General features: G+C 43.0%; 1 pseudogene; it reads left to right on the top strand.

The window, feature by feature from the left end:
- The first annotated feature begins 1,203 nt into the window (after positions 1–1,203).
- On the top strand, positions 1,204–23,966 carry LOC119921270 (annotated as a pseudogene).
- Positions 23,967–27,616: the final 3,650 nt, after the last annotated feature.

Below are 27,616 nucleotides of genomic sequence, written 5' to 3'. Positions count from 1 at the left end.
TCCCCATTTTACAGATGTGGGAAATGATGTACAAAGGACTTAAGTGACTTCCCAGGGTCACGCAACTGACAAGTTTCGGGGCCGGGATTAGAACTCACAACCTCTAACTTCAAATCTGTGCTCTTTCCACTAGGCCACACTGCTATTCAAGCACTGTATCAAGTGATTTGGAAGATACAACAGAGTTGGTAGACATGTTCCCTGTTCACAGTGAGCTTACAATCAAGAGGAGGCGGCAAACATTAATCATACATAAATAAATTACAAGTAGGTACATAGGTTCTATGGGGCCGAGTGAGGGGTGAATAAAGGGTGAAAATAATAATGATAATAATAATACGTTTGGTATTTGTTAAGTGCTTACTATGTACAAAGAACTGTTCTAAGTGCTGAGGAGAATATGTGGTTATCAGGTTGTCCCATGTGGGGCTCACAATTTTTATCCCCATTTTACAGATGAGGTAACTGAGGCACAGAGAAGTTAAGTGATTCGCCCACTAACAAGCTGACAAGCAGTAGCGCAGGATTAGAACCCATGAACTCTGACGCCCAAGCCTGGGCTCTTTCCAATGAGCCATGCTTCTTCTCCAAGTGAAATGTTACTAATGGCACTAGCCACGCGGGTTGACAGGATATGAACTAAGTGGAAAGAATACTGGATTCAGCATGTCTGAGCACTTAGTACATAACTCTGCACAGAATACGCACTCAGTAAATACTACTGATTGATTGATTACCCTTGGCTGAAGGTGGGGCATAATTACAAGGCACTTGGCTTGATTTTCCTTTTTGTTGAATGGGACCAAAGTTGTTTAAGAAAGAGAAATATTAGGTAGTAGAAATACATTATCTTGGGTTCCATGGAAAAAAATGGTGCTATATAAATTCAATTAATCTTATCTTTTTAGGTAAAACTGTTCTCTGTTGTGCATGCTCACAGGCATGTTCATCACCAACACCAAATCAATCGAAAAAAGGAACAATGTGAGCGAATTCAATCTCTTGGGATTTACCCAGAATCCAGAGTGGCAGAAGCTTTTATTTGTTTTGTTCCTAATCATCTACCTGGTAACTCTTTTGGGAAACCTGCTTGTGGTCATAACCGTCAAGGACAGCCAGAATCTCAGCTCCTCTATGTACTACTTCCTCTCATACTAATCTTTCATAGACACCTTCTACTCCTCTTCCACTACTCCCAAAATCATGGCAGACTGCCTGTCTGCCAGGAAAGTCATATCCTATAATGGCTGTATTGTCCAGCTCTTTGTATCACACTTCTTTGGAGGGACAGAGGTCAACTTTCTCATTATGATGGCCTATGACTGTTACATGGCCATCTGCAAAGCCCTGCACTATTTGATTATCATAAACCATCATGTGTGTGCCCTACTGGTGAGTGCGACCTGGTTAGTGGACTTCTTTCATCCAATAATTCAGATTCTCATCTTATTCTGGCTGTCATTCTGGGGTTCCAGTGTCATTGATCACTTTCTCTGTGACATATACCCTTTGTTAGAACGCGACTGCACAGACACCTATGTCATGTGCCTGTCGGTGGCTGCCAATGGCGGCCTGATTGCACTATCTGTTTCCTCATGTTGCTCATCTCCAACATGGTCATCTTGAACTCTGTAAAACGTTATAGTTCAAAGGGAAGGCACAACGCCCTCTCCACCTGTGGCTCTCATGACACAGTCGTCATGCTGTTCTTTGTTCCCTGGGTCTTCACCTATATGAGGCCAGTCTTCACCTTCCCAATGGATAAAGGAGTAGCTGTAGTCTATGTTTTCATTACTCCCATATTAAACTCCTTGATCTACACTGTGAGAAATGCAGAGGTGAAAAATACCATGAGGAGGTTATGGAGCCAAATAATCAATCAATCAATCAATCAATCGTATTTATTGAGCGCTTACTGTGTGTAGAGCACTGTACTAAGCGCTTGGGAAGTACAAGTTGGCAACATATAGAGACAGTCCTTGCCCAACAGTGGGCTCACAGTCTAGAACAGGGAGACAGAGAACAAAAGCAAACAGATTAACAAAATAAAATAAATAGAATAGATATGTACAAGTAAAATATATAAATAAATAGGGTAATAAATATGTACAAACATATATACATATATACAGGTGCTGTGGGGAAGGGAAGGAGGTAAGATGGGGGATGGAGAGGGGAGACAAGGGGGAGAGGAAGGAGGGGGCTCAGTCTGGGAAGGCCTCCTGTAGGAAGTGAGCTCTCAGTAGGGCCTTGAAGGGAGGAAGACAGCTAGCTTGGCGGATGTACAGGCGGGGGGCATTCCAGGCCAGGGGCATGACGTGGGCCAGGGGTCGATGGCGGGACAGGCGAGAACGAGGCACGGTGAGGAGATTAGCAGCAGAGGAGCGCTAATCTCCAGGAGGTGCGGGCTGGGCTGTATAAGGAGAGAAGGGAGGTGAGTTAGGAGGGGGCGAGGTGATGGAGATCCTTGAAGCCGAGGGTGAGGAGTTTCTGCCTGATGCGCAGATTGATTGGTAGCCACTGGAGATTTTTGAGGAGGGGACTAACATGCCCAGAATGTTTCTGGACAATGACAATCCGGGCAGCAGCATGAAGTATGGATTGAAGTGGGAAGAGACACAAGGATGGGAGATCAGAGAGAAGGCTGATGCAGTAGTCCAGACGGGATAGGATGAGAGCTTGAATGAGCAGGGTAGCAGTTTGGATGGAGAGGAAAGGGTGGATCTTGGCAATGTTGCGGAGCTGAGACCGGCAGGTTTTGGTGATGGCTTGGATGTGAGGGGCGAATGAGAGAGCGGAGTCAAGGGTGACACCAAGGTTACGGGTTTGTTGGATGGGAAGGTTGGTAGTGCCCATGAATTCAAGAGAGACGTGAATCACTTTCTGAGAATTATGTTGCTGTTTTTTTTCAGTGGGAGACGGAAGGCACCAGCAGGTTCTTCAGATGTTTTAAGGAAGATCACTGTGGTGTAATCTCTTCTAAAAGAAACACACTCGAAGGTTTATTGTATTCTGAATTGGCGGAGTAATGAATGTCATTTTCTGTGTTTAAGTCTTCTCATTATGCACATTGATTAAAAGACTACTTTCAGTACTTTCTAATGGTAATTGGAATCCTCTTAGGAGAAGAATAGAAGGGAAAACAGATAATTTTGGTAAATTGGAGAACACTTGGGATTATATACTCAATAAGTGAAATCAATATATCCAGGGTGACATAGTAGTGACTTTATCCGTGGAGGAGAAGGGAGATTTTTATTTGGATTTGGATAGACGATGCAGCAGAGCCAGCATTCTGTGATGAAGAAAGAGGGAGGAAAACCTTAGGGACCATCTGGATTTGGGAAAACCAGTAAGAATGGCCCAAGCCTGCTCAAGTGGGCCCTGCATCAGCTTTGTAATCAACAAAATAGCCTCTCACTTGCAGATGAAACCAAACTCATCATGAATATGCTCCAACACAAACAGAGCTCCTGATGGACAATATTACTCTTTTACGGTGAAACCTGAAAAGTATTCAGGTCATTTTTGCTATATATGATGTAGAATGCTTAGCTGACCATCATTAAACACAATAATAATAATTAGAAGAATAATGAAAATAATGAAAATTGTGGTATTTGTTAAGTGTTTACTATGTGCCAAGTGCTGTACTGAGCCCTGGAGTAGACACAAGATAATCTGGTTGGACAGTTTCTGTCACACAGAGGGCTCACAGTCCATGTAGGAGGGAGAGCAGATATTTAACCCCTATTATACAGTTGAGGAAACTGAGGCACCATGAAGTTAAGAAACTTGCCCAAGGTCACACAGCAAACAAGTGGCAGAGGCAGGATTAGAACTCATGTCTTCTGACTCCCAGGCCTGTGATCTTTCTACTAGACCATGTTACTTCTCCAAATCCAATCCAAATTTAGTTTAGTAATATCATAAGGTACCAAAAAAGTTACTTAAATTGTCCAGATGGTTTGATGTCCATCTTCAGGAGAATTAAAATACCTGCAAGAATATTAATGATGACCTTCTGTAGCCCTATCAGAGCAAGGGATACCAGGTGTTACTACCAATGACAGCTTATTTTTCTATGTGAGATATTATTTTAAGAAGTAACTCAAATATTATATACTCTATTACTTGGTCTCTTTTGTAATTTAAATTGTAAGCTCCTTGAGGGCATGGATCATGAATTTTTATTTTATATGAGAAGCAGCATGCATGACCTAGTGGAAAGAGTACTGGTCTGGGAGTCTAATGACCAGAGGTTTAAACCCCTCTAGGGCACTATATTGAGCCCTAGACTCAGTCAATATCCTACATAGGGCTCATAGTCTAAGTTGGAGGGGGTAGGATTTGATGCTATTTTACAGATTGGGTAACTGAGGTGGAGAGAAGTTCAATGGCTTATCCAAGGTTGCACAGCAGACAAGTGGCAGAGCCAGGATTAGAACTCAGTTCATCTGACTCCCAGGCCTGTTCTCTTTCCTCTAGGCCACGTTGCTTCCCACAATGTCTCTGTGCTTCAGTTTCCTCATCTGTAAAAATGGGAATAAGATCTCTGTCCTACTTCTCTCTTAGACTGGGAGCCCCATATGGGACCGCAACTGTGACTGATCTCCTTACATTGTGGTAATGTAAAGCTGAAGCTCCTTACCATTGGCTTTAAAGCACATGATCACCTTGCCCCTTCTTATCACACCTGGGTACTCTCCTACTACAACCCAGCCCACACACTTCATTCCTCTAATCTCAACCTTCTTTTTGTACCTTGATCTCGTCTATCTTTCTGCTAACCCCTCATGCATGTCCTGACCATGGCAAGCCATTTAACGTCTTGTGCCTCAGTTATCTCATCTGTAAGTGGGGATTAAGACTGTGAGCTCCACGTGGGACAACCTGATTAACTTTTATCTACCCCAGCACTTACAACAGTGCTTGGCACATAGGAAGCACTTAACAAATACCATAATTATCATCATCATATCCTACCTCTGTCCTGGAATGCCCTACTTCTTCCTATCCAACAGACATTTACTATCCCCACTGTCAAAGCCTTATTGAAGGCACATCTCCTCCAAGAGGCATTCCCTAAGCTCTCATTTCCCTGTTGGCTTGCTTCATTCATTCCCCCACGCAGCCCCACAGTATTTATGTATACATCCACAAATTATTTATTCATATTAATGTTTGTCTCCCCCTCTAGACTGTATGCTCAATGTTCGCAGGGAATGTGTCTCTTATATTGTTGTGTTGTACTCTCCCAAGCACTTAGTACAGTGCCCTGTACACAGTTAGCACTCTATAAATACTACTGATTGGTTGATTGCTTAATTGCATCTACTCCAGTTTTTAGTACAATGCTTGGCACCCAAGTATCATTCTTATAATTATTTTATTATCCCTAGTGCTTAGTACAGTGCTTTTTACTCACACATCCATATATACATATATATATGTATAAGCATATATCCTTATAGTCAGTTGCTTCCCGTACCTGTAATTTATTTTAATGTTTGTCTCCCCCACTCTACTGCAAGCTCCTTTAGGTCAGAGATCATGTCAACTAACTGTATTGTACTCTCCTAGGTGCTTAGTACAGTATGCTGTCCAAAGTAAATGTTCAATAAATACGATTGATTGATTGCTCTGTATACAGCAGAATCTTAATCAATGCTATTAATGAATTGATTGAAGAAACACTGGGCTTCACTGCTATGGAGATATTAAAGGTATTCCTTCGGTTCCCTGTAGACTGTGAACTTGTTATGGGCAGGGAATGAGTCTGTTGTTGCAATGTACTTTCCTAAGTGCTTAGTACAGTGCTTTGCACACAGTAAGTACTGAATAAGCACGACTGAATGGAGTAATGAAAGTTCAGCTGCTGTTGCTGTATCGAGACAAGTATAGTGCACCTTAAAATGCCCAGTTAGGAAATATGAAATATTTTGCCCTACCAGAACTCCTGTAAGACGCTAACAGGCCAAAATCAGGCACGTGTCCACTAGCAAAATAACTTGTTGGTTATTTCACATCTGCTTGGCCTATGGTTACATTCATCCTTCGAGAATCTCTGCAGATGTTACACACCATAGCAGGGTGGCATAGAAGGTAGCAAATTCCCTGGGCACTGAGAAACTCCTCAGTGAATTCAGCCAGTAGAGAAATACCACTGTGAGAATGATGAAACTCTGTTGTTGTTGTTGTTGTTGTTGTTCAGAATGGATTAAGGTCATTCATATCATGGCAATCATCTCCTCCTGAACATTTTGTATAAAGTGCTCTTCAAGGAAACAGAAGTGAAACTTCCCAAAGTCAGTTCAAATCCTTCAAATCGGGACATGCATGTTTGTTCCAAGTAAAATGCAATTTAGTCATGTTTTGTGCAAACCTTCTCCAGAAAGAAGATTTAGTGCCATTAGAGGTACAATCTTCATCAGATTCTTGGATGTTTATGGAGTTTGCCCTGGAGGTGAAAATAATTTTCTGAAAGCTTCTCAGGATTGGAAGAAAGTATTTCTAACACTAGAGATTGAAAATGTCTTTGTCTTCTGTATATGGTATCCCAGAGCCATGGATGGGAGGTGTTCCTCCAATCATCAGCATGACACAAAAAGGTATTAGGTAATATGTAAAGGATTTTCCGTGTATTAGGTCTGATAGCATGGTCTCCAAGACAAAACCAGAAATTGAGGCCACAAAGAGAGATTTATATCTTAAGAAAGGATTATTAAAATCGTTCTCTATAAATACAGTGTAGCCTGACCTTCCGTTTGCAAGAAATTTTGTGTTTACCTATCAAAAGTAGTTTGCCACCTAAGTTATTCAAAGCTAGATAAATAACATCCTCATCTTAGGAAGTAGCTAAGATGCATTTTCCCAGTTTGACTTGCTTTTTGAGTTTTAGTCTTCCAAGTAATGTGTTACATGTTTCTGTTCTCTTTCAAACTAATTGAACAAAAACTCTTGAATGTGTTTAGTGGTGTATGGCTGTTTAAAATATGTTGATATGAATATTTGTTTTCTCAGCCTCATTGTGAAGTTACAACTGCATAACTTCATGATTGTCATGGCAGGTCCTAGAGAAATTAAAAATTGAGCTTAAGTATTTTGATGGAGTTTCTTAGTAATAGACTTCAAGTTATGCTGTATGAGAAATTTTTTCAGGTACATTGTGGACAATTCATATGTTTTTTGAATCTAACAAAGACATTCTTCACACTTCTGTAATATCACTGTGGGCAGGGTTTGTGTCACCTGCTTGTTATTCACTTCCTAAGCTTTTGCACAGGGAAGCTGTGCATCCTAGAGGAAGGAGCATGGTCCTGGGAGTCAGAAGGCCTTCATTCTAATCCCAAATTCACCAGTTACCTTCTGTGTGACCTTGGTCAAGTCACCTAACTTGACCAAGTCACCTAACAAGTCACTGAACACGTATGAGCTGACAAAGGAGAAGTTTTGCTTCCTGTAGATACCATTCCTGTTTTTTACTCCACCTTAGGCTTTCCAGGTTTTTCGTGTATCATTCAGAGAGAATGTACAGGGTGGAAAAGGCGAAGTGTACTTCAGGTGACCAATCTCCTGCTTTCATCTTTCTCAGTCAGGTCTTTAAGGCCTGAAAAGAGAGTAGATGAGATTGAAAAAGGAGCAGTCTGCTTCCTCCGGAAACTCCCTTGATCATTTTTATCCCTAAGGTCTTCAAGGCCCGAAAAGAGAATAGATGGGGTGAAGAAAGGAGAAACTAGCTTCCTAGAAAGAGCCTTCCTATGTTCTGTCCCAAGGTCTTGGAGGCCTGAGGAGAAAATATGTGAACTGGCAACGGAGAAACCTGCTTCATGCAGACACATCTCCTGTGCATTAGGCCACCCTAGACTGTGAGCCCACTGTTGGGCAGGGGCCGTCTCGATATGTTGCCAACTTGAACTTCCCAAGCACTTAGTACAGTGCTCTGAATCAGCGTGGCTCAGTGGAAAGAGCCCGGGCTTTGGAGTCAGAGGTCATGGTTTCAAATCTCAGCTCTGCCACTTGTCAGCTGTGTGGCTTTGGGCAAGTCACTTAACTTCTCTGGGCCTCAGTTGCATCATCTGGAAAATGGGGATTAAGTCTGTGAGCCCCACGTGGGACAACTTGATTACCGTGTCTCTACCCCAGCGCTTAGAACAGTGCTTTGCACATAGTAAGCACTTAATAAATGCCATCATCATCACCTAACTTCTCTGGACATCAGTTATCTCATCTGTAAAATGGGAATTAAGGCGGTGAGCCCTGTGTGGGACAGGGACTGTGTCCAATCCAATTGTCTTGTATCTATCCCAAGTGTACTTTAGTACACAGCCTGACAAATAGTAAGTGTTTAACAAATCCATAAAAAACATAAAACACGAAATAGGGCATTACACCCACATTATTATGACTTTCCTATCACTATTATATTCACTTGTAAAATGAAGAAATGAACAAAAATATTTTAAACCTTTAAAAATGAAGTTTGGCAATGATTGTATATTCTAAAACATTTTGACAATATCAGCATTTAGGAATTGTTTGATGACAATACTAGAGCAATTTAACAAGGAATATTTTTACTTCAGGTACAAGTATTTCATTTACCATGTTTATAATTCAATCAATCAATCATATTTATTGAGCAGTTTCTGTGTCCTGTCACTGTACTAAGCATTTGAGAGACTACAATATAACAGATTTGGTAGACATGCTCCCTGTCCACAAGGTGCAGACAGTCAAATAACATTGTACATAATATGTTTGAACGTTAAAAATTTCATGCTTTACCTTCTGGAAATTTTTTCTTGCTTTTAGAGACAGGAAAGCGTATTGTTTTGACTGAGTTGGCTACCTAAATGTGAATTCACTGATGTAGCGCGGGCACTGCACTAGGTCTTGGCTTTTATATGGTTTTTATTTGCCCTCTAATTCCAATTAAGCCAATGAGTTGCTAATGTACCTCACTAAGCCTCATTTTCTCCTTTGTAAAATGAAGAAGCTAAATAGAATTCCATCTAATTCACAAAGAATTTGCAGCGAAGAAATGAGATAATAGAAATGGAACCTTTGCAGTCCTACGAAGAGTGCCTCCGCTTGCATCCAAGACTTCCTCTTCTGTAATTTTCATTTTATTTGCAGGCAAACAGGTAAACACTTTGGAACAGACCCCCTCCACAGGAACAGATGGAATATAAAAACAACATGACTGAATTCATTCTCTTGGGACTTTCCCATAATCCTGAGGTGCAGAACGTTTCATTTGTGTTTTTGTTTCATCATCTACATGGTGACTACAGTGGGGAACCTGCTCATTGTGGTAACAGTAATCACAAGCCAGAATCTATGCTCCCCCATGTACTTCTTGTCCTTGATGGATGCCTTTTACTCTATGAGAAGAAAACCATCTTCTTCAAAGGCTGTATTACCCAGTTCCTTGTGGAACAATTATTTGGAGGTGCTGAGGTCTTTGTCCTGTTGGTTATGGTCTAGGACCACTTCGTGATCATTTGTAAACCTCTGTATTATATGACCATCATGAATCGGTGGGCTTTGTGGACTGATGGTTGGGTTGGCCTGGGTGGAAGCCTTTCTGTACTCAATGGCACAACTTCTCTTTGTGATTTGGTTGCCTTCCTGTGGCCTCAGTGTCATTGACCTCTTTATGTGTGACACATACCCTCTGTTGGAACTCACCTGCACCGTTACCTACTTCACTGGCCTATCAGTGGCTGTCAATGATGGAGTCATCTGTGCAATCATCTTCCTCTTTCTACTTCTATGCAGTCATCCTGTGCTCCATGAAATCCCTCAGTTTGGAAAAGAGGCACAAAGCTCTCTTGATCTGCAGCTCCCTCATCACTGTAGTTGTCTTATTCTTTGTTCCCTGCATTTTCATGTACATGAGACCTGTGTGCACCTTCCCCATTGACAAATCAGTGACTGTATTCTTTACTATTATCACCCCCGGGCTGAATCCCTTAATCTATACTCTGATAAATGCAGAGGTAAATAATGCTATGAAGAAGCTCTGAAGGAGGAAAGCCATTTTAAATAGACGTAAAAATAATAACTACAACAATAATAGTAATAATAATAATGGTATTTGTCAAGTGCTTACTATGTGAAAGGCAATGTACTAGGCGCTGGAGTGGATACCAGCAAATCGGGTTGCGAAGAATCCAGAGGGAAAATAAATTTACTCATACAGAGGACAAAAAGAGCAACAGAATCATTCATTCAATAGTATTTATAGAGTGCTTACTGTGTGCAGAGCAGGGAACTTAAGTACTTGGAAAATACAATTCAGCAACAAATTGAGACAGTCGCTGCCCAGAACGGGCTCACAGTCTAGAAGGGGGGAGACAGACACCAGAACAAGTAAACAGGCCTCAGTAGCATCATTCTACATAGATAGAACTATAAATATCTGCAAATCATTAATTAAAAATAAATATAATCATAATTATAAACATGTACACATATACACAAGTGTTGTAGGGTGGAGAGGGAGATGGAGCAAAGGGAGTGAGTTGGAGTGATGGGGAGTGGAGGGGAGGCAGAGGAAGAGGGGGGCTTAGTCTGGGAAGGCATCTTCTAATGCTTATTCTGTATTCAAAAGACACCCGAGCAAAGCACAAATGTTTTTGATTTTGTAGCTATTTCTTCTGTTCGTGCATCTCGCCATCTGTCATTCCTGTTCCTGAATTTGGGCTGCAAGTCACAGAAACGTTTTTGAAAGCTTTATTCCTGTCTGAGTTCTCAGATGCTGCAAGATGCTGCCAGGGCCATCTATGTCTCAGAGCAAGCTGCACATAGCTCTTTCATTTCTGGGTCATTTGCATCACAACACTCTTGCTTCATTCATTCGATCGTATTTATTGAGCGCTTACTATGTGCACAGCACTGTACTAAGCGCTTGGGAAGTAAAAATTGGCAACATATAGAGACAGTTCCTACCCAACAGTGGGCTCACAGTCTAAAAGGGGGAGACGGAGAACAAAACCAAACATACTAACAAAATAAAATAAATAGAATAGATATGTACAAATAAAATAATAAATAAATAAATAGAGTAATAAATATGTACAAACATATATACATATATACAGGTGCTGTGGGGAAGGGAAGGAGGTAAGATGAGGGGGATGGAGACGGGGACGAGGGGGAGAGGAAGGAAGGGGCTCAGTCTGGGAAGGCCTCCTGGAGGAGGTGAGTTCTCAGCAGGGCCTTGAAGGGAGGAAGAGAGCTAGCTTGGCGGATGGGCAGAGGGAGGGCATTCCAGGCCTGGGGGATGACGTGGGCCGGGGGTCGATGGCGGGACAGGCGAGAGCGAGTTATGGTGAGGAGATTAGTGGCAGAGGAGCGGAGGGTGCGGGTTGGGCTGTAGAAGGACAGAAGGGAGGTGAGGTAGGAGGGGTCGAGGTGATGGACAGCGTTGAAGCCCAAGGTGAGGAGCTTCTGCTTGATGCGCAGATTGATTGGTAGCCACTGGAGATTTTTGAGGGGGTAGTAATATGCCCAGAGCGTTTCTGGACAAAGATAATCCGGGCAGCAGCATGAAGTATGGATTGAAGTGGAGAGAGACACGAGGATGGGAGATCAGAGAGAAGGCTGATGCAGTAGCCCAGACGGTATAGGATGAGAGCTTGAATGAGCAGGGTAGCGGTTGGGATGGAGAGGAAAGGGTGGATCTTGACAATGTTGTGGAGCTGAGACCGGCAGGTTTTGGTCACGGCTTGGATGTGAGGGGTGAATGAGAGAGCAGAGTCGAGGATGACACCAAGGTTGCGGGCTTGTGAGACGGGAAGGATGGTAGTGCCATCAACAGAGATGGGAAAGTCAGGGAGAGGGCAAGGTTTGGGAGGGAAGACAAGGAGTTCAGTCTTCGACATGTTGAGCTTTAGGTGGCGGGCAGACATCCAGATGGAGATGTCCTGAAGGCAGGAGGAGATGCGAGCCTGGAGAGAGGGGCAGAGAGCAGGGGCAGAGATGTAGATCTGGGTGTCATCAGCGTAGAGATGATAGTTGAAGCCGTGGGAGCGAATGAGGTCACCAAGGGAGTGCGTGTAGATCGAGAACAGAAGGGGACCAAGCACTGAACCTTGGGGAACCCCCACAGTAAGAGGATGGGAGGGGGAGGAGGAGCCTGCAAAAGAGACTGAGAAAGAACGACCGGAGAGGTAAGAGGAGAACCAGGAAAGGACGGAGTCTGTGAAGTCAAGGTCAGATAGCGTGTTGAGAAGAAGGGGGTGGTCCAAAGTTTCAAAGGCAGCTGAGAGGTCGAGGAGGATTAGGACAGAGTATGAGCCGTTGGATTTGGCAAGCAGGAGGTCATTGGTGACCTTTGAGAAGGCAGTTTCCGTGGAATGTAGGGGACGGAAGCCAGACTGAAGGGGGTCGAGGAGAGAGTTGTTGTTGAGGAATTCTAGGCAGCGAGTGTAGACAACTCGTTCAAGGAGTTTGGAAAGGAATGGTAGGAGGGATATGGGGCGATAACTAGAAGGTGAGGTGGGGTCAAGAGACGGTTTTTTTAGGATGGGAGAGACATGGGTATGGTTGAAGGCAGAGGGGAAGGAACCAGTGGAGAGTGAGCGGTTGAAGATGGAAGTTAAGGAGGGGAGAAGGGATGGAGCGAGAGATTTCATGAGATGAGAGTGCTCATCTCATATGTGTATATATATATATATATATGTATATATATAGTATATATATATATATGTATATATATACTATATATATACATATATACATATATACATGTATATGTGTATATATGTTTGTACATATTTATTACTCTATTTATTTATTTATTTATTTTGCTTGTACATTTCTATTCTATTTATTTTATTTTGTTAGTATGTTTGGTTTTGTTCTCTGTCTCCCCCTTTTAGACTGTGAGCCCACTGTTGGGTAGGGACTGCCTCTATATGTTGCCAACTTGTACTTCCCAAGCGCTTAGTACAGTGCTCTGCACACAGTAAGCGCTCAATAAATACGATTGATTGATTGATGAGTTGATGGTCCATCCAACGTTATACTCCGTACTTGGTGGCTCCTGTGATCTGGAAATCTTTGAGTTCCCTCTCATGCACTATAATGGAGAAAGTAGAAAGTGGCCTACAGAAATCTGGCCAATAATGTGAATTGTTTCTGAATATATCTGAAGAAAAGATATTTTTTCTGTGGATTTAAGAATATTTCTTGCTCTTCATAGATGCAGAGGAGTGGAAAGGACCTCAGAGAATTCAACTTGGGCAAGTCACTTCTAAATGTCTCAGTTTCGTCAACTGGAGAATCAATATCTGTTCTCCCTCCTGTATTTACTGTCAGCCCCATTTGGGATAGGGACTGTGTCCGACTGATTAACTGATATCTACACCAGCGCTTAGAACAGTGTCTGACACATTCATTCATTCGTTCAATTGTATTTACTGAATACTTTCTTCATGCAATCAATCAATACAAGTTGGCAACATATAGAGACAGTCCCTACCCAACAGTGGGCTCACAGTCCAAAAGGGGGAGACAGAGAACAAAACCAAACATATTAACACAATAAAATAGAATAGATATGTACAAGTAAAATAAATAGAGTAATAAATATGTACAAACATATATACATATATACAGGCGCTGTGGGGAAGGGAAGGAGGTAAAATGGGGGGATGGAGAGGGGGAAGAGGGGGAGAGGAAGGAAGGGGCTCAGTCTGAGAAGGCCTCCTGGAGGAGATGAGCTCTCAGTAGGACCTTGAAGGGAGGAAGAGAGCTAGCTTGGCGGATGGGCAGAGGGAGTACATTCCAGGCCCGGCGGATGACGTGGGCCGGGGTCGATGGCGGGACAGGCGAGAACGAAGCACGGTGAGGAGATTAGTGCAGAGGAGTGGAGGGTGCGGGGTGGGCTGTAGAAGGAGAGAAAGGAGGTGAGGTAGGAGGGGGCAAGGTGATGGAGAGCCTTGAAGCCGAGGGTGAGGAGTTTATGCCTGATGCGCAGATTGATTGGTAGCCACTGGAGATTTTTGAAGAGGGGAGTAACATGCCCAGAGCATAGCACTGTACTAAGCACTTGGGAGAGCACAATGGTAAGCACATAGTAAGTACTAAACAAATATCATTAATTCATTCATTCAATTGTATTTATTGAGTGCTTACTGTGTGCAGAGCACTGTACTAAGCGCTTGGGAACTACAAGTCGGCAAGATACAGAGATGGTCCCTACCCAACGGATTCACAGTCTAGAAGGATATCATAAAAATATAATCTTTCCCCCTGCCTATGAACATTATCAAAATGCACAGATAATGACGGTATTTGTTAAGCTCTTACTATGTGCAAAGCACTGTTCTGTGCGCTGGGGTAGATACAAGGTAAGTAGGTTGTCCCACGTGGGGCTCACAGTCTTAATCCCCATTTTACAGATGAGGTAACTGAGGCATAGAGAAGTTAAGTGTCTTGCTCAAAGTCATACAGCTGACAAATAGCGGAGCTGGATTAGAACCCGCAACCTCTCACTCTCAAGCCCATGCTTTTTTCACTAAGTCATGGGATATGTGCCTCTCTGGAAAATATTAGGGAAGAATTCTTATTCAGCACAGCATAATGCTGCCTAGTGGCTCTCGCTGTCAGGGAATTCTTTTTCAAAAACTATTTAAATTTCTTAGGATGTGCTTGAGGCCCGTTCTCTTATTCTTTTCTAGGTGAATATCAAGAACAAATTATCACCAACCTGCATGTAAGAGCTATTCACGTATTTGAAGAAAATAATTAGCTCATCTTCGTCATCTCCAGTCTGAATAATCCCAGTTCCTTAGTCTTTCCTCATAATGATGGCATTTATTAAGCGCTTACAATGTGCAAAGCACTGTTCTAAGCGCTGGGGAGTTTACAAGGTGATCAGGTTGTCCCATGGGGGGCTCACAGTCTTAATCCCCATTTTACAGATGAGGGAACTGAGGCCCAGAGAAGTGAAGTGACTTGCCCAAAGTCACACAGCTGACAATTGGCAGAGCCGGGATTTGAACCCACGAACTCTGACTCCAAAGCCCGGGCTCTTTCCAGTGAGACACGCTGCTTGTCCTCATGGGTGTTTTAGTTCCTAAACCTATGTCTTTATGTCACTCTTCTCAACCTTTCAAGTTCTACACATTCCCTTTCAAATGCGGAGGCCAAAAGAATATTTTACTCAATCAATCAATAGTGCAGTGCTCTGCACAAAGTAAGCACTCAATAAATACAATTGAATGAATGAATCAATCAGTGATACATTTTGAGTGCTTATTGTGTGCAATACCATAGATTCGGTAGAAGTATTCCCTGCCAACAAGGAGTTTAGAGCTTGGGGGAGGGAGAGAGTTATTAAAATATATTATGAATAGCTACAGAGGTATTGTTGGCTTAGGGTGGGGTGAATATCATGTAATTAAAGGGTACAAATCTTAGTGCAAGAGCAAAACATAAAGGAGAGTGTACAGGGGAAATGAGGGCCTAGTTGGGGAAGATCTCTTGAAAGAGTTACAATTTTAACAAGGCTTTGAAGGTGGAGAGACTGGTGATCTGTCAGATTTTCAGGCCAAGCCAGAGAGAGGATGTGGTCAAGAGGTTAGTGGCTAGATAGGGGAGATCGAGGTACAGTGAGAATGTTAGTATTAGAAGAGCAAAGTGAGTGGACAGTATTGTAGTAGGAAACCAGTACCTCTAGAGACATATTCACATGGAAAACCAGCTGCTACCTTAAACTCAACATATCAAAAACTGAACTCATCTTCATTCCCCGATACACTCGTCCATTCAACTTTTTCAGAACAGTTGACAAAACCACCATCCTCCCCGTCCTTGAAGCCTGAAGTCTTGACAATGTCCTGACCCCTTTCCCTTTCATCTCTCACATTCACTCTTTCAATAACTCCTGAAATTATTCCTGCCACTACATTTCTCAAATCTGCACCTTCCTTTCATCAAAAACGGCCACTACCCTGGTCTCGACACATGGAAGATCCTGGCCAGACATCAGCCTCCCCACTAGTCTCCCTCTGTTGGTCCAGGCCCTACCCTTACTAGTCCATAATTCATTCTGTTTACCAGGTCATTTTTCTGCATGTTTCTTCACTCAATAAACTCTGAGTATGTGTACCTCTCCACACCAAGAAAAACCTTCTGACCACTTGCGTAAGGCTTTATTCCAGCTCAGGCCTTCTTATAATAATGATAATTGTGGTATGTATTAAGTGCTTACTATGTGCCAAGCACTGTACTAGGCGCTAGGATGGATTCCAGCACATCAGTTTGGACACAGTCCCTTGTCCCACATGAGGCTCACAGATTAAATCCCAGATGACATAACTGAAGCACAGGGAAGTTAAGAGGTTTTCCCAAAGTCACACAACAGACAAGTGGAAGAGCTTGACCTTCTGACCTTCTGACTCCTAGCCCCGTGCTTTATCTACCACGTCATACTGCTTATTTATCAAGACTCTTGCTCAGCTACTCCCCTAGCCTGAACTTTACATTCCTTCTAAGAGAATCTGCATCTGGGACGATGCTGATTGTGAGGGCACCTGAGAGTGTTTCTGTTTCTTCAGAGGATAACTAATCGTTTTCACCCCCATGAAGTTTAAATAAAACTCATTTACATCTCTCTTTCTTGGCTACCTGTTGAATATTGTATATGCCTCTGGATATTTTTGGTGCCTTTAAATATTATCAGTATTTATTCTACTTTGCATTCATTTGGATGCACTTCAACCACAGCCTTATTTTAAAACTAGTCTTCCCAGAAGTCACAAGGGCCAATTTGGGGAAGATAGGTCTGCAAATATCCTCCATGATCATGTTAATTGTGGTTGAAACCCATTTGAAGCGTTCCAATGGACATTAGCATTACCCAAAAGATTTTACTTGAGGGGTTTAACTGATAAAACAGGATTCTGCTTGACTTCCTTCATCCCTTTTTCTGTTGGTATCAGGAGGACGTTGACTGGACCACTTCTTCTTTGGGTGAGAAGGAACTTGGTTAATACTCAGAAAAATGAATCAAGAATCAAGAAAATAGCAGTACAGCATTTATGAACATACCTTTTAAATTATATATTATAAATTATGTATTTAAATTAATGTCCGTCTCCCCATATAGACTGTAAGCTCATTATGGGTAGGGGACATCTTTGCCAACTCTGTTGTATTTTTCTCTTCGAAGTGCTCAGCACAGTATCTGTGCATATTAAGAGCTCAATAAATAGCATCGTTAACGATGATGATGATGATGATTAATTGAGAAGGCCAGCATATCCTTTGGGAAATTTGCTTATATGAAGACAATATGACAATAGACTTCAGACCAAAGTGATAAATCGATCAATCAATCCATCAATCAATCAATCAATTGCATTTATTGAGCACTCACGGTGTGCAGAGCACTGTACTAAGCGCTTGGGAAGTACAAGTTGGCAACTATAGAAACAGTCCCTACCCAACAAAGGGCTCACAGTCTAGAAGGGGGAGACAGAAAACAAAACCAAACATATTAACAAAATAGAATAGATATGTACAAGTAAAATAAATAAATAAATAAATAAATAAATAAATAAATAGAGTAATAAATATGTACAAACATATATACAGGTGCTGTGGGGAAGGGAAGGAGGTAAGATGGGGGATGGAGAGGGGGGCTAGGGGGAGAGGAAGGCGGGGGCTCAGTCTGGGAAGGCCTCCTGGAGGAGGTGAGTTGCAACCACCACAAAGCTGTCTGTTTCCTTGAGCTCTTCCATCGGCATCACTTCATGGAGCAAAATGTATAACAACCAAGATATCCTGATTAGCTTGTATTTACCTCAGCACTTATTACAGTGCTTGGCATACAGTAAATCAGTGACTTCCTAGCTATACCTGCTGGTAAGTTAGGTAAATTAAGCTCTAGCTAGCAAGTGATTGACAAATACACAGTTAAGGAATTATATCTAAGTCACTGCTGTTTGGTAGGTTCCTTGAAGGAGCAATGACCCTGTTACTTGGCCAAATCATCCAAGGAAGCTCGTGGATCAATCACTTTGCTCCTTTATCGTGCACACCCTGGAAGTACATAGGGTAGACATTGTTATATTGTACTCTTCCAAGTGCTTAATATGGTGCTCTGCACACAGTAAGTGCTCAGTACATATAAATGAATGAACGAATGACTTTCTCCTACACTACCCTTATGCATGGACACGAGAACATTCTTGGATATTTCTCTCTTTTGTGTTTATGTGGCTATTACTTTCAATTGAGTATTGATCCCAGCCATACCCCATAAGAGGCTAAGTCATCAGCTGTAAAGCTGCTGGGATTCTGCCATCCCAATTGTGATTCTGCTGTTTATTTCTCTATACAGTGGAGTTACACACCTGAAAAATGGCTGGAGCAATTCCTCTCTCACTTCCAGGAGCTGTGTGAACTCACTAACAATAATCACTGTAATCATAATGGCCTTTGAGTATGAATGACTACTATATATATATGCATATATATATATATATATATATATATATATAGTGTGTGTGTTTGTGTATATATATATGTATAACTAGGCATGTTATTTATCTATTATATATATATATATATATACACCTAGATTTTCTCGATTGTGAAGGAGAACAGAAAGATCATTTATCAGAAAGAGGAAACTTGAACTTTAGTTTCATGAGACTAGTGTCAGAATCTTGCTCAAGTTACTTGTAAAATGCAAATAGTAGTGACCCATCTCTGTCTCTCAAAAATATACCAAGAATAAGTGTCCTGAGTGAATTAAAGCAAGATATTAAAAAATTTCAAATATCCACTTGCATAATAACTGCCTTTTTTAAAAGAATTTTCCAAATGACCACGTTTGCTATTTTAGGTCAATCAATGATATTTATTGAGTGCTTATTCTTTGCAGAGCATTGTACTAAGCTCTTGGGAGAGTACAATACAACAGAGTTGGAAGACACGAACTTCCAGTCTAGAAGATCTGCCCTTCTGCAGGTACATCTGGGCATGAATTAAGCCTATAAGAGTCCATCACCCCCATTTCTCTCCACCTGAACCCCAGACCCTGCCTCCTCTCAGGTAGCTGCTTCCACAAAGGTAGAGGTTTTGGCATTCAGTGCTTCAGTTCTCCTCCCGGGACAAATTAAGGTCTAGCTAGAAAGTCATAAAAAGAACAGATTCAGAAGGGACAGAAACATTTCCTCAAACATTTGACCCAGACAAAGCCCAGTGTAGATACATTTTGGCAAATGTTCTTAACAGGGGAGGTTAGTCATTACTCTGAGAGAGTGAAAATTGGTACTTAACTAGGTCTCTGAACTTTGAATAAGATAAAAATATCTGTTGTGAGGAGATGGTTAAAGAGCTAATGGTGACAAAAAACAGATTGACCTTGACTGTTAGCAGATTTTTGACTCCAAATGGCAGGGCAACCTTCCTCCTGTTTTCTGAGGACAGTGAGATGTACCAAGTTCTGATCAGACGTTCAGGACATAACTGGTTACAGTTGACACTTAATTCCACTTAGCACACAACGTCCTTTGAAGTCAGTGCTGATCTTGACTGTCTATCCTGAAGGTGGATTGGTACTTTACAATCTGAAGCTGTGTAGTACCTGAGAGAATCAGAGCTGGGAAGAAAAACCAACTCAGACAAAGGACATTATCTGCTTTCAGCATGCAACAAATGTATGATTTGAATATTGGCTCATGTTAGGTTTTTTATTTCTTAAAAAAACCTCACAATATTTTCTTTGTCTTAAATCAGTGCAAAGCAAATGCCATCAAATTTGCTCTTGTCATCTATTGTTAAAGTGTGAATATTATTACTAATTGTCTGAGTGGACATATCCAGGATGGGCTCTAACATACAGCTCTAGATTGTGAGCTTATTGTGGGAAGGAACATGTCTACCAACTCTGTTGTGTTATAATCTTTCAAGTCCTTAGTGTTGTGCTCTGCACAGTAGTAAGCACTTATTCATTCATTCATTCAATCGTATTTATGGAGCGCTTACTTTGTGCTGAGCACTGTACTAAGCGCTTGGGAAGTACAAGTTGGCAACATATAGAGATGGTCCCTACCCAACAGCGGGCTCACAGTCTAGAAAGGGGAGGCAGAGAACAAAACAAAACATATTAACAAAATAAAATAAATAGTAAATATGTACAAGTAAAATAAATAGAGTAATAAATATGTACAAACATATATACAGGTGCTGTGGGGAGGGGAAGGAGGTAGGGCGGGTGGGATGGGGAGGGGGAGAGGAAGGAGCGGGATCAGTCTGGGAAAGCCTTCTGGAGGATATGAGCTCTCAGTAGGGCTTTGAAAGGAGGAAGAGAGCTAGCTTGGTGGATGTGTGGAGCCGGGGGCCGGGGGTAGACGGCGGGACAGGTGAGAACGAGGCACAGTGAGGAGGTTAATGGCGGAGGAGCTGAGGCTGCGGGCTGGGCTGTAGAAGGAAAGAAGGGATGGGAGGTAGGAGGGAGCGAGATGATGGGGAGCCTTGAAGCCCAGGGTGAGGAGTTTCTACCTGATGCGCAGATTGATTGGTAGCCACTGAAGATTTTTGAGGAGGGGAGTGATATGCCCAGAGCGTTTCTGGACAAAGATAATCCGGGCAGCAGCATGAAGTATGGATTGAAGTGGAGGTTCCCCAAGGTTCAGTACTTGGTCCCCTTCTGTTCTCAATCTACACGCACTCCCTTGGTGACCTCATTCGCTCCCACGGCTTCCACTATCATCTCTACGCTGATGACATCCAGATCTACATCTCTGCCCCTGCTCTCTCCCCCTCCCTCCAGGCTCGCATCGCCTCCTGCCTTCGGGACATCTCCATCTGGATGTCTGCCCGCCACCTAAAGCTCAACATGTCGAAGACTGAACTCCTTGCCTTCCCTCCCAAACCTTGCCCTCTCCCTGACTTTCCCATCTCTGTTGATGGCACTACCATCCTTCCCGTCTCACAAGCCCGCAACCTTGGTGTCATCCTTGACTCCGCTCTCTCATTCACCCCTCACATCCAAGCCATCTCCAAAACCTGCCGGTCTCAGCTCCGCAACATTGCCAAGATCCGCCCTTTCCTCTCCATCCATACCTCTACCCTGCTCGTTCAAGCTCTCATCCTATCCCGTTTGGACTACTGCATCAGCCTTCTCTCTGATCTCCCATCCTCGTGTCTCTCTCCACTTCAATCCATACTTCATGCTGCTGCCCGGATTGACTTTGTCCAGAAACGCTCTGGGCATATTACTCCCCTCCTCAATAATCTCCAGTCGCTACCAATCAATCTGCACATCAGGCAGAAACTCCTCACCCTGGGCTTCAAGGCTGTCCATCACCTCGCCCCCTCCTACCTCACCTCCCTTCTCTCCTTCTACAGCCCAGCCCGCACCCTCCGCTCCTCCACCACTAATCTCCTCACCGTACCTCGCTCTTGCCTGTCCCGCCATCGACCCCCGGCCCACGTCATCCCCCGGGCCTGGAATGCCCTCCCTCTGCCCATCCGCCAAGCTAGCACTCTTCCTCCCTTCAAGGCCCTACTGAGAGCTCACCTCCTCCAGGAGGCCTTCCCAGGTTAAGCCCCTTCCTTCCTCTCCCCCTCGTCCCCGTCTCCATCCCCCCCAACTTACCTCCTTGCCTTCCCCACAGCACTTGTATATATGTATATATGTTTGTACATGATTATTACTCTATTTATTTATTTATTTATTTATTTTACTTGTACATATCTATTCTATTTATTTTATTTTGTTAGTATGTTTGGTTTTTTTTCTCCGTCTCCCCCTTTTAGACTGTGAGCCCAATGTTGGGTAGGGACTGTCTCTATATGTTGCCAATTTGTACTTCCCAAGCGCTTAGTACAGTGCTCTGCACATAGTAAGCGCTCAATAAATAAGATTGATTGATTGATTGATTGGAGGGGGCAAGGTGATGGGAAACCTTGAAGCCAAGGGTGAGGACTTTTTGATATGATCTGATTGATTGATGTCCATTTTTTCTTTCTCTTATTTTTCTGTAAAGTTCATTGTGTCTGACCCCCCACTAGGCTATGAGTTCCTTGAGAGTGAAGACTATATTTTAGAAATCTGTTATGCTGTCCCAAGCATTTAGCAGAGTGATCTGCACAAAGAAGATGCTCAACAAATACTTTTGATTTATTGATTGATTACTTACCATTAGGTAGTGATGGGAATACCTTTTAGGTCTAACCCATCTAGATTATTGATTATCTGGATTTTTCACTATCTGGATTGTATTTAGTTCTGAATGATCAGAGACGCAGCACGAGTAGATAGTAGGCAGAGCACAAGTCTAGGAGTCAGAATGACCTGGGTTCTAATACTGAATCTACCACTTGCCTGCTGTGTGACTTAGTGTAAGTCATTTCACTTCTCTGTATCTCAGTTACTACACCTGTAAAATGAGGATTAAGACTGTGAGCCACTTTTGGGACATGGACTATTTCTAACCTGATTAGTTTGTATCTATCTCAAAACAGTCAGAGCTCGAACATAGTAAGTACTTAAGTTCCATAAAAAAGGATCCAGTTTATGTAAAGTGGTATTGTAATGCACATTTAATTTTATACATTTGTGGTACCTCCTTGGTAGATGGAAAACTCTCTAAGGACAGGAAGTGAGTTTTCTCCTCCCTTGTCTTCTGAACAGAGCTGATGCCCTTTCTAACTGTCTCCAACATTCTGATAGTTGTTTTGTTCTTCTTTTCTTGTATTTTTATGTACATGAGGCGCATGTGCACTCTCCCTGTGTTCAGGTCGGTGTCTATATTCTACACTATCATCACCTACATGTTTGACCCCATCATCTACACTGTGAGAAACTCGATCATTGCTATTATGTAACTGTGCAATTAGAAGAGTTAAAACATAGAGGTCCCTTTTAGCCTAATTATTTTAGAAATCTGTCAAAAAATGCAACAATAGAGAACCTTCAAATGTCTTCTTATTTGGTCATGATAATTCTAATATGGATCAGATTTTTATTCTCTTTCCAGATAAACCAACTCTTACCCACGTCCTTCATGGAAAACATGGAGAAAAAAAATAATGTGATAAAATTCATCCTCCTGGGTTTTACCCAAAGTTCGGAGATTCAGAGAGCATTCTTTGTCAATTTTCTCTTATCCTATCTTGTCACCGTGATGGGGAAATCTGCTCATCATCATAGCCACAAAGGCCAGTCAAACTCTGGGCACGTCCATGTACTTATTTCTAGGCTTTTTATCCTTCATAGATACCTGCTATGCATCCTGTGTGACTCCCAAGATGATTATAGATTTGCCACAGGAGAGGAAAATTATCTCCTTCAATGGCTGCATGTCACAGCTCTTTTCACATCATTTGTTCACCGGTGCCAAGACTGTCCATCTCATGGCGATGGCCTACGACCACTACGTGGCCATCTGTAAGCCCCTGCACTACATGGCTATCATGAGTCATTGTGTGTGTGGCCTGCTGATGGGGGTGGCCTGGACAGGAGGCTTCCTTCACACAACCATCCAGATTCTCTTCATGGTCCAGTTGCCATTCTGTGACCCCAAAATGATCGATCACTTTGACTGTGACTTGTTCCCTTTGTTGAACCTTGCTTGCACTGACATCTATGTCTGCGGCCTGTTCGTCATGGCCAACAGCATGGCAAAGTGTACATTACGTTTTCTCCTACTGGACTTTTCTTACATTGTCATCTGGCACTACCTGAGGTCTCACAGTTCTGCGGTGAGATGGAAAGCCCTCTCTACCTGTGTCTCCAACATTCTGATAGTTGTTTTGTTCTTTTTCCACATATTTTAATGTGCATGAGGCCCATGTGCACTCTCCCTGTGGACAGGTCTGTGGCTATATTCTACACTATCATCACCTACATGTTGAACCCCATCATCTACACTGTGAGAAACGTGGAGGTGAAAAATACCATGAAGAAGCTATGGAGCAGGAAAGTGAAATGAATTATTTCATTTATGCAAGCAGTTGGGTGATGAGAGTGTTGACCTGGGAGATTGAGAATGGGCTGGAATTGTTTGTTGGGTCCAGATCATCTGGGACATGAACATAAAAGGCTGGGCTCATTCTGGGCACAGATAGAGGGGGAAGAATGAATAAACCCAAATCTCTGAATGAAGAGTGGGTTGTCAGCCTTCTCCTTTTGGTGTTAGAAACACTACCATGAAACCTGTCTCTTCTTGGGGCCCTGTTCATGTCCTCCCCTCTCCTACTCCCCCAAGATGCCCCCAGGCATCTAGCTTGGGCCAGCAGATTGGAAGCTGGAATAGGAATGTACGTAGTCTTTATAAGGAGGGTTGGCCACTCACTCCCTTTCATAATAGGACTGCATTAAAGGCCCCTTTAATACTATCGAGTGTTACTGGCAAGACATGTAGGCTCAAACCTCTGAAAGATTGAACCAGACCATTTTGTGCCCTATAGCTTAAGGAGCTCAGTAATAATAACATTGGTATTTTTTTAAGCGCTGACTATGTGCCAAGCACTATACAAAACACTGGAGCAGGTACAATATCATCAGACTGGATACAGTCTAAAGCCAGCTTACTCGCTGTGTCATGATCTTGTCTGTCTCACCTCCATCCCTTTTCTCTCGTCCCCCCCACTGTACTCCCTCTCCCTCCCCCCTCCAGTTTGGAACTCCCTCCCATTTCCAAATTTGCCAGACCATCACTCTCTTCACCTTGAAAGCATTATTACATATCACATATTCTCCAAGAGGCCTTCCCTGGTTAGGCCCTCCTTTCCCCGACTCTCTCCCATTTGCATTGTCTAAGCATTTGGATCTGAGACCTTCGGACATTTGATATTCACTCCACTCCCAGCCCCAAAACGTTAAATTATAGATTACAAATGATCTATTAATATTAATGTCTCAGTCCCTTTCATAGACTGTAAACTTGTTATGGGCAGGTGCTGTGTCTACGCTGTCTATTGTGTCTGAAGTATTGTACTATCCCAAGCACTTAAGACAGTGTGCTGCATACTGTAAGCACTCAATAAATACTAGTGATGATGATGATGATGATGATTCTGGGGGCTTCTTTCCTGACCTGTCCTGGGTCAGTCGGGCCAGGAAAGACTCACACATCGGCAGCAATTCTTCCACAAATTTTGGAATATCGGAAGGTTGCTGTGGTTGGGACTGTTGGTCTCTGATCCAAGAGGAGCCAGTAGCTCTGCTTCTCAAGGTACAATACTTACTCTTGGGAAATTCAGTGTGAGGTTGAGGTGACGGGCTGGAAAATTTAGCAAAACAAAACAATAACAACTATCCCTTATGCTTGACTTAACCACATCACACAGTTTCTGAATTTTCTCAGTTGTCTCAATGCTTTAACCACAAAGACTAGGACTCTATTATGAGAGAACTTGCAATATAATTTGGACATTATCATGAATACAATGGAAACTATTTCGCAGTTAGGATCAGAGCACTCAATCGTACAGCATGAAAAGAGCTGGGGCCCCCTGTGCATCACGCAATGAGTTTTGCATGGCATTTTGAATCCCCCCAGCAGAGAACAAAGCAGTCGGTCAAATATCTTTTACCCACCTCTGGGGCAGGGACTATCAACTCTGTTATATTTTATGCTCCCAAGTGCTCTGCACACAATAAGCACTCAATAAATGCAATTGATTTATTATTATTACCATTATTATTGTACTTGTTAAGAGCTTACTATGTGCCAGGCACTGTTCTAAGCACTGGGGTATATACAAGCTAATCAATCGTCCAACGTGGGGCAGGATCTCCCACCCATGACTCACACAGCATCAATATGTAAAAAGTGTCATTTATACAGAAATAAGCACTGTTTATATAGAAATCACAAACCAAAAGTGCCCAAAAGCAGAACCATGAATTTTTGTCACACCTTCGGCATTTAATGTTTTATTTCTTGCCTCTCCCTTATATCGGCCAATGAACCAGTGCAGGGAGTATCATGTGTTTCCAAAAAAAGTAATTTGAATACAATTCTAATACATTAGAGCTAAATGACTAGAGTTATAGATTTTATTTCGGTCATTTGACCAGACCTTATATCGGCCAATGAACCACTGCAGGGAGTAGCATGTGTTTCCAAAAAAGTAATTTGAATACAATTCTAATACATTAGAGCTAAATGACTAGAGTTATAGATTTTATTTCGGTCATTTGACCACAGCAAAAGACGGTGTGACTGCTTTTTGTTTTTTGCAAATTTTACTCATGGGGTACACGAGTCTAATCTTGAGAGGCTGAGGGCTTGGTTCATCATTAGGTGCCCAAACTTCAAATGGAATCCCCTTTAAATAGCTCTTGTAATGGGAGGAGAAAAAAATATGGCCAACTATTCAACTGAAGGACAGACACTTCAGAAGGGTGAATCCGGTGAGTTATGTAGAGGAGTCTCCAGCTGATGATGAAGCTGCTGAACCATCAGTTGGGCACTCAGTAGAACTATTTCCAAAGAGATCTTGGGATTTTTGAGAGCAAACTCTTGAGCCACTGCTGTAGGGAGAGATTGGATATTGGATATAGGGAGGGATTAGGGCCGCGTGGCCCCCGCTGCTCCCGGAAGGATCCTCTCCTCAGAGCGCCCCCACAGACGCCCGGGACTCCATTCCCGAGAGGCCCGTCTGCCATCACACCGCGTGACCCCCGCTGCTCCTGGAAGGATCTTCTCCTCAGAGCGCCGCCATAGAAGCCGGGACTCCGTTCCCGAGAGGCCCGCACGCCATCACACCGCGTGGCCCACGCTGCTCCCGGAAGGCTCCTCTCCTCCGAGCGCTGCCATAGACGCCCCTTGCTTCCACCCCCACCCACTTAAGCGACCTTCCTTATAGTGCCCCCGCAATCCCCCTTCCCGGTCCGGTCCTGACTGACTCCCCCCCCACTCCACCCCGGGAAAAAGGTCCTTGTTATCACCAAGTTACATTAACGACAACCTCATTCGCACCTACTCAGCCTTCCTGTCCCGCCATCGATCCCCGGCCCACGTCCTTCCCCGGGCCTGGAATGCCCTCCCTCTGCCCATCCGCCAAGCTATCTCTCTTCCTCCCTTCAGGGCCCTACTGAGAGCTCATCTCCTCCAGGAGGCCTTCCCAGACTGAGCCCCTTCCTTCCTCTCCCCCTCGTCCCCCTCTCCATCCCCCCATTTTACCTCCTTCCCTTCCCCACAGCACCTGTATATATGTATATATGTTTGTACATATTTGTTACTCTATTTATTTATTTATTTTACTTGTACATATCTATTCTATTTATTTTATTTTGTTAGTATGTTTGGTTTTGTTCTCTGTCTCCCCCTTCTAGACTGTGAGCCCACTGTTGGGTAGGTACTGTCTCTATATGTTGCCAGCTTGTACTTCCCAAGCGCTTAGTACAGTGCTCTGCACACAGTAAGTGCTCAATAAATACGATTGAATGAATGAATGAATAAAATCCACTAGATCTGGCTTTGAAGATATTTAATTTTTTTCCCAATGGCAGCTTCTAGACGAATAAGGATAGCGTAATTTGTTTTCCAAATCTCAGTTAGATTCCCACCAAGAAACTGGAAAGGAGGGACTGGGAAGTGCCCCTAGGCTGGTATCAGGAGGGGGCAGCTGG

Source organism: Tachyglossus aculeatus (assembly GCF_015852505.1).
Source record: "Tachyglossus aculeatus isolate mTacAcu1 chromosome 12 unlocalized genomic scaffold, mTacAcu1.pri SUPER_6_unloc_2, whole genome shotgun sequence".
In the NCBI taxonomy this organism is placed as follows: Eukaryota; Metazoa; Chordata; class Mammalia; order Monotremata; family Tachyglossidae; genus Tachyglossus; species Tachyglossus aculeatus.
Note: the sequence above shows the minus strand (reverse complement) of the source record. Positions and strands in the feature narration are given on the sequence as shown.